The sequence below is a fragment of the Cebus imitator genome, unplaced genomic scaffold (assembly GCF_001604975.1).
Source record: "Cebus imitator isolate Cc_AM_T3 unplaced genomic scaffold, Cebus_imitator-1.0 Scaffold324, whole genome shotgun sequence".
NCBI lineage: Eukaryota > Metazoa > Chordata > Mammalia > Primates > Cebidae > Cebus > Cebus imitator.
The window spans coordinates 1,727,779-1,740,984 of NW_016107639.1; the positions used below are offsets into that span (position 1 = coordinate 1,727,779).

Here is a 13,206-nt window from a genome sequence, read left to right on the forward strand (position 1 = left end):
TGCCAGGCGAGCCCAGGGCACAGATGCGGGGACGGCCTCTCCCGCCTCTCAGTGTGGGGCGTCACCCCTGCCAGGCGAGCCCAGGGCACAGATGCTGGGACAGCGTCTCCCGCCTCTCAGTGTGGGGCGTCACCCCTGCTTGCTTGCTTTCTTTTGTATTGTTTCTCAAAATTTTATTTCCATATTGAAGCAGCTTGAGTTTCTACTGAAAACGAGCCCTAATTATTTCACTATTATTGTTAGGGGTTTGTCTTACTCTGGCATTCTGAGAATTAGAATGAAAGTTTACTGTCTGTCATTCCCTAACATTCACATTCTTTCTTCGATGTTAAAACACAAAGTCATCCCTACTCAAATGTCATAAAATGGAGGCTCCATGAAGGCCCGTGTCCACATCAGCTGCAGCTGTCCCTCAGACGGGCTGCCCTTGGCTAAGACACACTCGTTTTATACTCGCATTTTGCTTTTCAGCAGAAACAAGTTATTGAGTCCTCACATACAGAGCTGTTCTCACACACTCTAAAGGCACGTTGCACAAACGGGTGTTTCCAAGTGTCGCCCTGTTGCAGCCCCCAGTGTAAATCCTCGCCCAGAGACTGCTGCGACCACGCGCCTTTCCACCCTTTTCAGATTCGTAAAACCACACTCGAGCCCCATTTCTAGATGTAGAAGCAGCTGTCCTGTGAAGCTCTCATCCCTTAAGATGGCCCACCTGCCTGGGGACAGGTTTCCTCAGTGACTTGGCCGTGAGCACACCCTGCTGGAGAAAGCCTGTGGAATGCCGCTCAGCCGGGCTCCTTGCTTCTGTGAAGCTGGGAAGGCCTCTGGGCCAGGCGTTGCTTCTCTCTGTGTGTCCTGCACCGGGGGTGCTCCTGGAAACCTGTGTGTGTGTGCCATCACCTGCAGCAGCGCCCGTGCGTGGAGGTCTCTGTCACAGGAAAGTTGCTCCGTGTTTTCTAAGGCAGGCGCCGCAGTCTCTGTGCCGGGAGTTCCGTGTCTTCATGTTCTACAGCGTTGTTTCCCGCCAAGGTGGGCCCCGGCACCTGAGTCCTGGCCGAGCTGTGTGCTTGGGGCCCCAGGGGAGCTTCACCAACCAGCTGAGGGGCTGCCCCACACCCACCCGCCGTCCCCCACAGCTTCTTTAGCCCCAGAGGAAGCAATAAAGCTGCCTTTCTTCCCCATACCCGTCATCAGCGCCTTTGGAATGGAACTCCTCAGCGGCTCATCTGTGCTTGAGCATTCTGAGTTCCGGGGGCCTGGCTCTGCGAGGACGCGATTTCCTGCGTCCCCACAAGGTGTCGCTGGTGTCCGCTCAGTGATCTGGACGCATCTGGTCCTGGCGGAGGCTGCCTGGGATTTTCCCTCCTGCACAGAGCTGGGGTCACCCTGAAGTCACGTCCTGGCTGGGGCTGGCCTGGCTTTCACGTGTCTTTTTCGCTTCTGCCGGAGCAGTTTGCGTGAGGGGCGTTGGGCCGGTAAAAATCTTCCATAGTCCACAGCCAGCAGCCCGGGATATGGGGTCACACACTCAGGCCTGGGGGGTGGAGGCCAAGTGCAAATCAGAGGCTGCTCCCCCTCCACCCTCCTCCCCTGCACCTTGAAAATAAACCACCCACCTGTGAAACTATTAGAATAATAACATTGTAGGTAACCTCAGAAAAGCTGAACCCCTGAGCCTACAGCTTTCAAAGGTAGAAACAACCGGCATCAGATCAGGTGGTTACTGACTGGGGGCAGCTGAAGATTTATCTCAAGAAATGGAGATGTGTTAAGGGCAGGTAGAGGCTGGAGGAGGAAGGGGTCTTTTCCCCCATCAACGAAAATCGCCCCCACCTCGGGCTGCTGCTGTGAGGGTTACATGAATAGGTTTCCGGCAGACAATGGCACACAGCAAGGGGTCAGAGCGGGGTCTGTGGCACGGATTCTCTGCTAGATTGACGAAAATCATCGCCGCACAAAGGGTCCTTAGATGGACATGAGACCTGGTTCCAGCTCCAGTTAAGGAGCCGGCTGGGGTCAGGCGGGGCTGGGGTCAGGCGGGGCTGGGGTCAGGCGAGGCATCGGACGGCCTGTTTCCACCAGCCTTGTGGCATGTCCTCATTGCCTTTTAGGTTCTGGACCCGGGTCAGCCCTAGACATTCTGAGCAGGCCTGCAGCCACAGAGGCCTAGGGAGAGCATTCTGCATGTCTGCAGTGAGCGGTGCTCTGTGAGGAGGGACCGTTCCTTCTGGAGGCAGCACCCCCAGCATGCAGTGCTGCACTGGCTCCGAATCTCCAGGTTTACATGTAGAAGTGTGATCCCCACGGCCCTGTTGCGGCTGGAGGAGGTGGCCACAGGCCACAGGGAGGTACGTGCTGTGGAGGAACCCGCGGGGCTGGCTGCCTTGGGAGACTCCTTGGAAAGGGAAGGTTGAAGCTGAGGCCAGGAAAATAAGAGCACAGCCTGTCATCAGAGCGGCTCACGATCAGACCTGAGACGGGGCCTGGTGCTCTGGGGTGGCAAGAGCAGAGTGTCAGGTGTCCAGCAGGGCCAGCAGGCAGGCACCAGGAACGGTGGGCAAGGATTTGCCACTGTTCTACACAGTCTCATCCAATTCCAGGTCAGCGACAGCCATACCTTGAGGCCCATGCTGCGTTCCCAGGGCCCATGAGCCTGTACCCCTGATGGTCACCTGCACCTTTATCTCCTGTGAGGGCCCCGCACCCCTGATGGTCACCTGTGCCTTCCTCTCCTGTTAGGACCTTGCAGGGAAACTGGCAGCAAGGCCATGACAGAGTAGACGGAACAAGCCTCTCGGCTCTGGTAACAACCCAGGGTTAGACCTAGGTGCACCCTCCCGGGGGTCGGGGCCTCCGCTGGGGTCAGCGCCTCCAAGGGCCTCCCTGGCGCAGCTGGGCAAGCCCCTCAGTCCCACCCAGGAACACCCAACCCCCCAAGCCCCCTGCACAGGGCCAGACTCCGCCTCTGGGCACCACCTGCGGGCCTGTGTGTTGCTTTACAGAGATGCCTTATCCTGGAGACCTCCAGGTAAGTTGCAGAAGTCATGCAGAAACCACAGAGCCCCCACAGCAGCTCCCCCACCCCACCCGCTTCCCTGGCGCAGGCGTCCTGGGCTGTGGTCCTGCTGCTGCAGGTGGGTGTAATTTCAGACTGTTCCACAAGGGGGAGCCAGAAGCCAAGAAACGGCACCTGCGAGGCCACCTGGGCAGACATCCCAGCTCCAGCTCCAGGATTTTGGGGGTTAGAGAAACCGATGGCTTGGGAATTCCTCTGGATATGGTGTCCTCTTGAGCCCCAGCAAGCGATCCCTGAAACTGGGTCCCCAGGAAGGCCACTTTGGTCTAGCTGAAAAGTTCCCTCCTGTCCCACAGGCACTTGGACACAGGCAGCGTCTACTAGTGTCTGAATGGGAAGCATGTCCCCCGTGGAGGGTTTCAGGGGAGCCTGAGCTCCCTCCACCCGTCCCAGATGGCCGTCAGCCCCTAGGGTGGGCCCCAGGGCCGAGCAGAAGCCCAGGAGGATGGGGGTCCTCGAGCTGGTTCTCCAGAATCCTAAGTGCTCACTGCTGGTGACAGCATTTTCCACAGTGGATTGTCCTGTGCATGTGGGCCTGGAAGGGAACCCAGAAATCTCTAGCCCCACCTCCACCGGGGTTCTGAGAGTTCTGGGGCCAGAAGGCTCCAAGCACTGAGCTCGTCAGCCCTGGGGGAGGACGTCGCCCTGGCTGTGACCCAAGATACAAACAGAAGCACTGGGGTCCAGATCTGGAAAGGTGATGTCAGCACAGGTGGCGTCGGGACCCAACAGACCACGCCCCGGAAGAGACACACGCAGCCTTTGGAGTAATCGCCTCTCGTCAAGGAAGAGAGGGAGGCCCTGAGATCAGGTGTTGCTGGAAGTCAGAAATCTGGATTTTTAGGTGAAGCCTGTCTTCAAATTGGGCTCCCAGCACTTGTTGGCATCCTTGGGTTGTCCCGGACACCACGTGGGACACCCGTGGGGGCACCGTCGGCTGTGGCTGGTTCCTCCACCCCAAGGTGCAGCAGCAGTTGGCCTCAGACATTTTTCCTGTCCTGAGGGGCCCTCTCACAGCTTGCCTCAGTTTCTCCTTGGGGCCCCCACGGCTGTGTTTGAAGACATTGGGGAGCCGGTGGGGCTCCTGCCCTGGAGGAAGAGGATGTCATGGTCCTCACGATTTCCTCAAGCAGGGGCTGCACTGCCAGCCCTGCACGTGGAGGGAAACCCGAGGCCCCGCAGACCCCGTGTTCTTCCTCGGGGCATCCTGCTGGGGTGAGACCTGGGAGGATGAGGACCCCTGACTTCCCATGAGCCCCTGGAAAAGACAAGCAAAACGAGGGCTGTCCCGAGCGGGCCCCACCTCTGCCACCTGCAGCTGCCCCGGCCCAGGCTGTGCAGAAGCTGAGCTCAGGCTGCAAGGAGGAGCTGCACCCCACCCTCCACCGCAGGTGCCCTTGGCCCTCAGGGACACTTTTCATTGCATTTCTGTTTTTCCCTAAAGGGTCTAGTTGTAGTCCCTCAGAAGTTGTAAACCTAACATTCACTGCCTGTAGGTGCTGGGGAGAAAATGCTGCCCCTTCTCCTAGCCAAGGGCTTGTTCCTGTGCCCACACTGCACATCCAGCACAATCACAGGGACCGCGCCACCAGGAGAGGCCGCGAGAGCTTCCAAGTTCTCAAAATGCGTGACCTCTGGGCTCTGGGACCGCCCCCTTCACTTCCACAGCCAATGGGGGCATTGTGCAGACAGTGTGGGTCGGCGGGGTACCAGGCCACGTGCTGATGGCAACTCCAGGCACAGATGCCCATGTGGACAGTGAGGGTCCACGGGGTCCCAGGCCACATGCTGATGCCGACTCCAGGCACAAGTGCTTGTGCAGACCCTGCAGGGCTGGTGGTTAGGGGCTGTGAGTGCCCAGTCCAGGGTGCGCCAGGCTCCTGGAACACCCCGCCTTGCTCCTGTCCCACTGCCCTGTGTCCTCCTGGCCTGAGCCTCGGCTTGTCCAGCTGGGGCCGTCCAGGTGGGAGTGAGTTGTCAGTGATGAGAGAATCGAGCCTGCAGGACAGGAGCATGGTGCCAGGAGGGGACGTCACTGCCATGGTTCCCTCACCAGGGATGCTCACTGGCTGTCTGCGGCTCTGCCCATTTCCAGGAACCACGTGCACCGATGCCATCCCCAGCCCCCCGTGAAAATTCTTGCTGTGTCCTCTGGGCTCTGTGCCTTCACCTGTGGACAGGGCCCCCTCTTTGGCCTCCAATTTGTGACAAAATGAGGAGAATCAAAAGGCTTGTGGCAAGAGGAGAGCAGGGCAGGCCGGGGGAGAACCTGGGCCCTGGGCTGAGCTGTCTTCACATGGCCCTCAGCTCTCAGTGACCTGAAGACCAGGACCTATCCCCAGCGTGGGGACTGTGCAGGGGGACCGGGGGCATGGGGGCAGCTGTGCCGGGGAGCCAGCAGAGACACAGCTAACAGCACAGCCAGGCTAATGAGTGTGGGCCAAGCACTCAGGGAAACCCAGGCAACCCTGATGCTGACTCACGGGGTGGGCGGGCGGGAAGGTGCTGGTGGCGGGAGGTGAGTAGCACCCTCCCTGGCTGTGCGGGGTGGGAGACTGCAGGGCCGGGCACAGGCACCCAAAATGCCGACACCTAAGCACAGCCCATGTTGGAAAGCGCGTCCTGGGCTGGCCTGCATGTCCTGTGCCTGGGTCACTCCAGCTGCACAGTGGAGCTGCAGCCTCTCCTCCGGGGCTGGCTCCACTGCCTCGGCCCTTCCAGGCCCTCCCCAGACCCTGCTCCGATCCACAGGCCCCACGTGGGTTCTCAGAGCACTGCGGGGCAGCAGTGGTGAGGAGGCGCCTGCTTCACTGCAGGCTGCCCAGAGCCCACAGCTGCCCACATCATGAACTGTTGGTCCCCGGTCACTCTGCTGCACACCTCTGTAGCCCCGAGACAGTCACACCACCAGGAGGGGCGATCCCGGCCTGCAGCCGCCTTTGCAGGCCGCCCTCTGTGCCTAGTCCAGACCCATGGCAAGGATGGAGGCGCCCTGCCGCCTCCTGTGAGGACTGAAAGCCTGAGAACACAGGAGTGGTGAGGGGGGGCCCTCAGAGGAGACCGACACCACACCTGCCAAGGGCAGAGAGAGGGGGACAGAGACAGAGGGAGAGGGAGAGACCGGGGGAGAGACAGGGACAGAGGGAGAGACAGGGCACAATTTGCTGCCCAGCCCACTGATTTCTGGCTCTGGGGGCCTCTTAGTGCCGAGGGCGGTGGCGCTGCCCCCGGTGGACTCTGCAGAGCTGTCCCATCCCACCTGTGCTGCTGTGGAAATTGCAGCACCTTGCGATGCAGGGCTCACCGTGACCCGCCCCTGCCACACATCCCATCCCAAGGCACCCTGGGGACCCCAGTGAGGCCACCTGCAGGGAGCCCACCTCCATCCACGAAAACGGGGGGTGTGAGAGAGCACTGGGAGGACCAAGGCCCCCAGGAAGCTACAGACAGAGTCACTGCGCCATCAGAGAGAACAGAAAGGGGCTGGAAGAGCTACCTGCCCCGCCGGTGCTCCCAGCAGCCAGAGGGAAAGACCACCCGGGTGTCTGTAGACAGAGGAGGGACCTAGAATGGGGCCCAGGCCATCCCCAGGGGACGCGACTCAGCCTTAACAAGGAAGGAATTCTGACACGGGCCCCACTGGGTGCACCTTCAGGACGGTGTGAAGATGCAGGCGCAGAAGGATAAGCCTCGTGCCAGGCCTCCCATTGGAGGCCCCAGAGTTACCAGGTCCATGGAGACAGAGCAGGTGGTGGGGGCACGGCGTCCGTCTGGGAAGCTGAGGGAGCTCTGCAGATGACGTGGAGACGTCTGCACAATGAGAACGCTCATTAGAAAACGGCTGAGATGGTGAGTTTTATGTGATGGACTGTGGGGGGGTGCATAGCCAGCCACGGCCCAGGTGGGTGCTGGGCAGCTCTGCCCGGCATCGACCCTCGGCCCACCCCATCGTTGCTCCCGGCCTGCAGTGGCGCGTCGGAGTTGGGGGCTCAGGTGCCCTCATGTTCCGTGGTGCTGCGGGTTCACGTGCCCTCACCCTTCGGCAGACGCCACTTCCTGCCTCTCCGAAGTAGCAAGGCCCCGCCTGCGTGTGAAGAGCGAGTCTTCCCTGCCCCCGAGGGCCCAGCACCCACCTCCACGAGCGGAGCGTCTCCAGCCAGGATCTCGGGATTCGGTTTCCTTGAAACTCACTCCAGTTCAAAAATTAATGGAAAAGTGCTTGGCAAAACTTGTTCAGAGCTTTATTGAACCAAAACACTTTAAAAACAGTTTGGGAAGTGCAGTGAACCCCAGCTGTGGCTCAGCCCCACGTCTGGGCGGTTCTCTCTGTCCACCAGGTGATGGGAAGCCTGGACCGGAGCTGGGGCCAGGCTGCCAGGGGAATGCTCTGCGCAGGCATCGGGAGAGGAGCAGAGCATCGCTGCCGGAGGCCGGGGCAGAAACAACTGGCCCTGGGGTGCCGCCTAATTAAACAGATCTGGGTGAACCAAGTCGTTTAAACAAAACTGTTGGAATTTTGCCATTTGAAAAATACTGTTGTTATTTTGCAAGACAAAAACAATGGAGAGTTCACAGGGACAAACCCAAACTTGCCAGAAACGAGAAGTGGGAGGTGTTTACCCAGAGGGGCCAGCGCTAGCAAAAGGCACTGCCTGGGATGAGCAGGGCCAGCTCTGGGCGTGCCCACCTGGCCTCCCCACACACACACACACTGCGAGGGGCGCACACCCGGTGACAGCCACGGCTTGTCCTGCGGAATGCGGAACGGAGGAGACCAGGCTCTGAAGCAGCTGCCTCTGTCCGGCCTCACAGGTGCCTGACTCCCTAAGACGAGGCCAAGTGCAGGACCACTGCCTCCCTGTGAAGCGGTCGCTGGCTTTCCAGGGCCAGGGACCGGGTCTAGTGCCTGGGACAGCTCACACGTGGCATCCTTCCCACGCTGTGCACACCGTTGGAGTGTCAGCTCAGCCCTGTTTGTGCTTCCTAAGAGAAATGAAGCTTTCAAGAGCCATCTTCTTCCTGGCATGGTGTGAGGCCCAGTGGCTGCGGCGGCTGTGCAGGGCGGCCTCCTCGCCCGGCTTCCCTCTTAGCTAGAGTTGTTGTTTCATCTGCCCCATCCCTGTGCCCCCCACCCCATGGAGGAAGCAAGGACCCTGTTGACGGCAGCTCTCCTGTGAATGAGGCCGCCTTCAGGTGCAAGGGACAGAATACCACATTAAACTTGACTGAGCAGAAAAGGGACATTACTTCCTCACCAAGGTGAAGACCCCAGGGGCAAGCTCTCAGGCCCCACTGGACGCAGGGGCTCAAGCAAGGTGGGGAATCGGCCTCTGGAGTCCCTGTTTCCACAGCAGGAGGGCGTCCTTCAGTCCCAGCTCCAGAAGAAGAGAGCGTCTCTCCCAGCGGCTGAGGGGCAACACAGGCAGCTTCCCTGGCTTTGGGGTCTGTGCCCCCACAAGGGCTGTGGCGGGAGCCAGCAGGGACATTCCCATGACCCCCTGGAGTTTAGACCAGGCAGTGGGGGTCCTCAGGCAAAGGTCGTCCACAGGGAGAGCTCTGTCCAGCAGGAGCGCCCTGGGCGCTGGCCTGGAAGGGAGTGTCTCAGTGGAGGCGCAGGTGCGGTGTGGGTGCTGCCAGGCCACTGAGGGGACATGCATTCCAGGAAACACCACAGCACACTGTGACAAGCGTTGTATCCAGGAAAGAATGGAAACCACTGCCCGGCCAGCCGAGTGTGGTGGCTCACACCTGTAATCCCAGCACATCAGCAGGCCAAGGCAGGTGGATCACCTGAGGACGGGAGTTCGAGACCAGCCTGACCAATATGGTGAAACCCCGTCTCTACTAAAAATGCAAAAATTAGCCGGTGTGGTGGTGGGCACCTGTAATCCCAACTACTCTACTCGGGAGGCTGGGGCAGGACCACTTGAACCTGGGAGGCAAAGGTTGAAGTGAGCTGAGATCACCCCCCGGCACTCCAGCCTGGGCGACAGAGCAAGACTCCATCTCATTAAAAAAAATAAAAGAAACCACTGCCCTTTGGGTTGGTTTCCTGGGGTTGCCATCACAAATGGCCACAAACTAGGTGGCTTGAATGGCAGAAACCTGTCCTCACAGTTCTGGAGGCCAGAAGGCACAGTCAAGGGTCAGCATGGCCGAGCGCCCTCTGAAACCTGCCAGGTCCCTTTGCTTCCTCTTCCGGCTCACTGTAGCCCCAGCCGGTCCCTGGCGTGCAGAGCCATCACCCCAGTCTCCACCTCTGTTGCCACACGACATTCCCCTTGCCTGCGCCTTCCCCTCCTAAGAGGGCAATGGCCATAATCGGGGTCCCCTTAATTGACACTATCTTAACTAGTTACAACTGCAGAGACCCCACCTATCAAATTAGGTCTCATTCCAGAGACCAGGGACTTCAGTGACTCTTTTTGGAGGGTGAGTTGAATTCACAACAGCATTGTTCTGAATAATGATTCAGCTGTGTTGAACCATTAGCAGGCACCTGTCATTGGCCTGCCCTGAGAGGTGGAGGCTGTTACTGTCGGCTCCCATAGGTGTACCGGAATCCAGACTCAGGCTGGGGGTGCTCCGTGAACCCATCCCCAAGAAACTGGTGAAGTCAAAACCCCCAGCCATTTAAAGTCTCTGGAAATGGTCCTAAGGACAAACAGCAGCTGAAGACACACCCATTGAAAAAGGTCTGATTTTTTTTAATTGCCTTTAATAGGAAAGGTGAAGATGTTTGGTATTTTAACCAAAGCCCCAAAACCACTCCCTCCTCCCCTCCCCTCCAGAGTTGGGCAGCTGAGGACCCCAGCTCCTTCCAGCAGCTCCCCGATGGAGCAGGAGAGTGACCCTGGGGGACAGAATGTCGGTGTTGCTCATCCTCCCCATCTGCCTGCTGCTGGGGCTACTCGGTCCTGAGGGAATCTGGTGGAGGGGTGGGGGTTCCCACTCATGGGTGGGAGGCTGGGCCTTGGGTGTGGCACACTCAGAAGACAAGAAGCCCTTGCCCAGCTGACAGGACAGTTATTCCAGGCCAGGAGAGGCCAGTGGGATCTCAGGATGCTGCCCCCCATCAGGCGCTCAACTCCGAGAGACAGTGGGTGTCCTTCACATGGAGCTGTGTCCCCATCCCCAGCCCAGAGCAAACTCTGAGAGACAGAGGGCGTCCTTCACATGGAGCTGACAGTGTCCCCATCCCCAGCCCAGAGCATTGGCTCAGAGATTTTGCTTGGAGTGAGAAGCAGTAAGTAAAAGAGATGGTTTCTAATCTCCTCCCCAAAAGAACCAACTTCATTTGCAGCAGAACACTGGAGAAGCTGAAAGCCCAGGGTCCTCTCAAGAACGTGGAGGTTGTCATAAAAGGCATTTGGGACATTCGTGGATTTAATGCAGATTGAGGACTGTGATAGCTGAGAGGAGCCCTCCAGGGCCAAAACAAATATCAAACATGGACATCAGAAGCTCTCCTTTAAATAAGGCACAACTTAACTGGATTAATTGTAGAGTAATTTATGTCCCAGATATTGTTGAAAACAGTAGAGCAATCCAATGGCAGCTGGTGGAATTTAATAGCTGGGTGTGGTCAGGGAAAGAGAGGAAGAGATCTCTATCAAAATGCTGTCATTCCAGGGTGACTCTGGGCACATGGAAGCCACCTCTCCCTAAGGAGCAAGCCAGAGGCATAACACTACTGGCTGGGCTGGGGGGTGGGGGGATGGGCTAGGCTTCACTCCAGTAACCTCACAAGTCACCACACCAGTAAGTAAGCAAATAACTAAACAAGCCCCACACAGGGGGACCAGTATCTAGAGCTGCTACAATACATTGTCTAAAATGCCCAGTTTCTAACAAAACATTGTGAAGCATGCAAAGAAATGCAAAACTACGACCCCCACATTTAAATTAAAAAAAAAAAAAAAAAAAACAGACATCAGAAACTGCCTGGGACAATGACCAGATATTGGATTTAATGGAAAAAGACGTCAAAATATCCTTTATATGCTCCCAGAACTAAAGAAAATCTTGATTAAAGAAGTAAAAGAAGGCACGACGACAATGTCACATCTCGTAGAGACTGTTGATAGACAGAAACTATAAAAAAGAACCACGAGGAAGTCTGGAGCTGGAAGGCAGGATGGCTGAAGAGAGTAATTCTCTGTCGGGACTCAACAGTCGATTTGAACTGGCAGAAGAAAGTGACTTGAAGATGCATCAGTGGAGATGACACAAACCCAGCACAGAGAGCAAGTAGAATTAGAAAGGCAAGGAGAGGCTTGGAGAACAGAGGGACACGTGAGGTCACCGAGGACGCACAGGAACGGGCCGGAGAATGGAGGGACACGTGAGGTCACCGAGGACACACAGGCATGCGCCGGAGAACGGAGGGATGCGGTGAGGTCACCAAGGATGCACACACATGGGCTGCACTAGAGGGAAAGGAGAGAGGAAGAAAGAGATGAAAAAATGTTAAAAGAAAAATGGTCGAAATGTTGCAAATTAGTTTTAAAAAATAACCTGCAAACCAGGATTCTCATTGAACTCCAACTGGGGCAAACCTATAGAGACTCACGAACTGATACATAAAATGCTGAAAGTCAATAATAAGGAGAAAATCTCAAAAGCCAAAACAATAAAATAATGTATCACTTAAAAGGGAACCCCAATAAGGTGAACATACGACTTCTAAGCAGCCACTATGTGAGCCAGGAGGCAGTGGCCTAAGGTAGCCAAAGGAAAGGAAAGGAGACAAGAGGGGAGGGGTAGTGCGGAATAGGGAGAGGGAGGGAGAAAGGAAGGCAGGAAGGGACGGAGGGAGGAAACCTGTCAGTCCCAAATCCAGTGCTCCGCAGAACGTTCCTTCAAGACTGAAGGTGAAAGACTTTCAGAAAAACAGAGTTTGTTGCTAGCAGACCCATCTGACAAAAAATACTCAAGGAAGTTCTTGAGGCAGTGAGCAGGAAACTTTAGACAGTGACTGAAATCACAGGAAGAAAACAGAGGGCCACTTACAAGACAGTACAAATACACATTTCTCCTTTTAAAACTGATGTGAAAAGTGATTGTATAAAATAATGATTATCAGAACATATTCATAGGTTTGTAACGTGACTGTTTATAAAGCAGAATGTATAAAAGGGGGAGAAGGGAATGGACGTAGCTACATAGGAATAGTGTTTTGTGTGTCACTAAACTATTACAAATCTGAAGCTGACTAACGTGAAAATGAATATGGTAAATAGTTGAGCAATCCCTAAAGCAAAAAGAAAAGTTTTAAAAAGCTTCACTAAAAATAATGCAAAGAAATAAAAAGAAAACAAATAAATGAGGGGAAGACATATGAAAAGTGAAATGGCAGCTCTCCATGCAGCTATATCAATAATAACATCAAATGAAAGTGGATTTAACAACCAAGGAAAAGCAGACTGTCAGTCTGAATTAAGAAAACAGGACCCAACTTTCTGCTGTCTACAGAACACGTACTTTCTATTCAAAGATTCACACAGAGACTAAGATGATGGGAAAAGAGCACCCAAAGAGCAGCCTCAGGATGGCCGGGGAGGCTACTCATGTGAGACAGAAAGCCTCTTGAAAACAACTGTATGAAGATGAATGTTTACAGCGATAAGAGCACCACTCTGTGAGAAAGACATAACAATTATGAACAAATGTGCAGTCAACAAGAGAACCCGAAAATGTATGAAGCAAAAGCTCAGAATGAGGAAGAAAGTTCTACGACAGAGAAGGGGGACTCTACAGAATGAGGGAGAAAGTTCTACCACAGAGAATGGGGACTCTCTACAGAATGAGGGAGGAAGTTCTACCACAAACAATGGGGACTGTCTACACACTGAGGGAGAAGGTTCTACCACAGAGAATGGGGACTCTACAGAATGAGGGAGAAAGTTCTACCACAGGCAATGGGAACTCTACGGAACAAGGGAGAAAGTTCTATCACAGAGAATGGAGACTCGACAGAATGATGAAGAAAGTTCTATCACAGAGAATGGGGACTCTACAGAATGAGGGAGAAATTTCTACCACAGAGAATGGGGACTCTCTACAGAGTGAGGGAGAAAGTTCTACCACAGACAATGGGGACTCTGCAGAATGAGGGAGAAAGTTCTACC

The 13,206-nt window shown here is 55.8% G+C and overlaps 1 long non-coding RNA gene across 1 annotated transcript; it reads left to right on the forward strand.

Annotated features, from left to right (window-relative positions):
• The first annotated feature begins 10,962 nt into the window (after positions 1 to 10,962).
• Positions 10,963 to 12,988, forward strand: LOC119467732. The gene is made up of 2 exons (XR_005196328.1): positions 10,963 to 12,893; positions 12,939 to 12,988. It is a non-coding gene; the product is annotated as an uncharacterized LOC119467732 (long non-coding RNA).
• Positions 12,989 to 13,206: the final 218 nt, after the last annotated feature.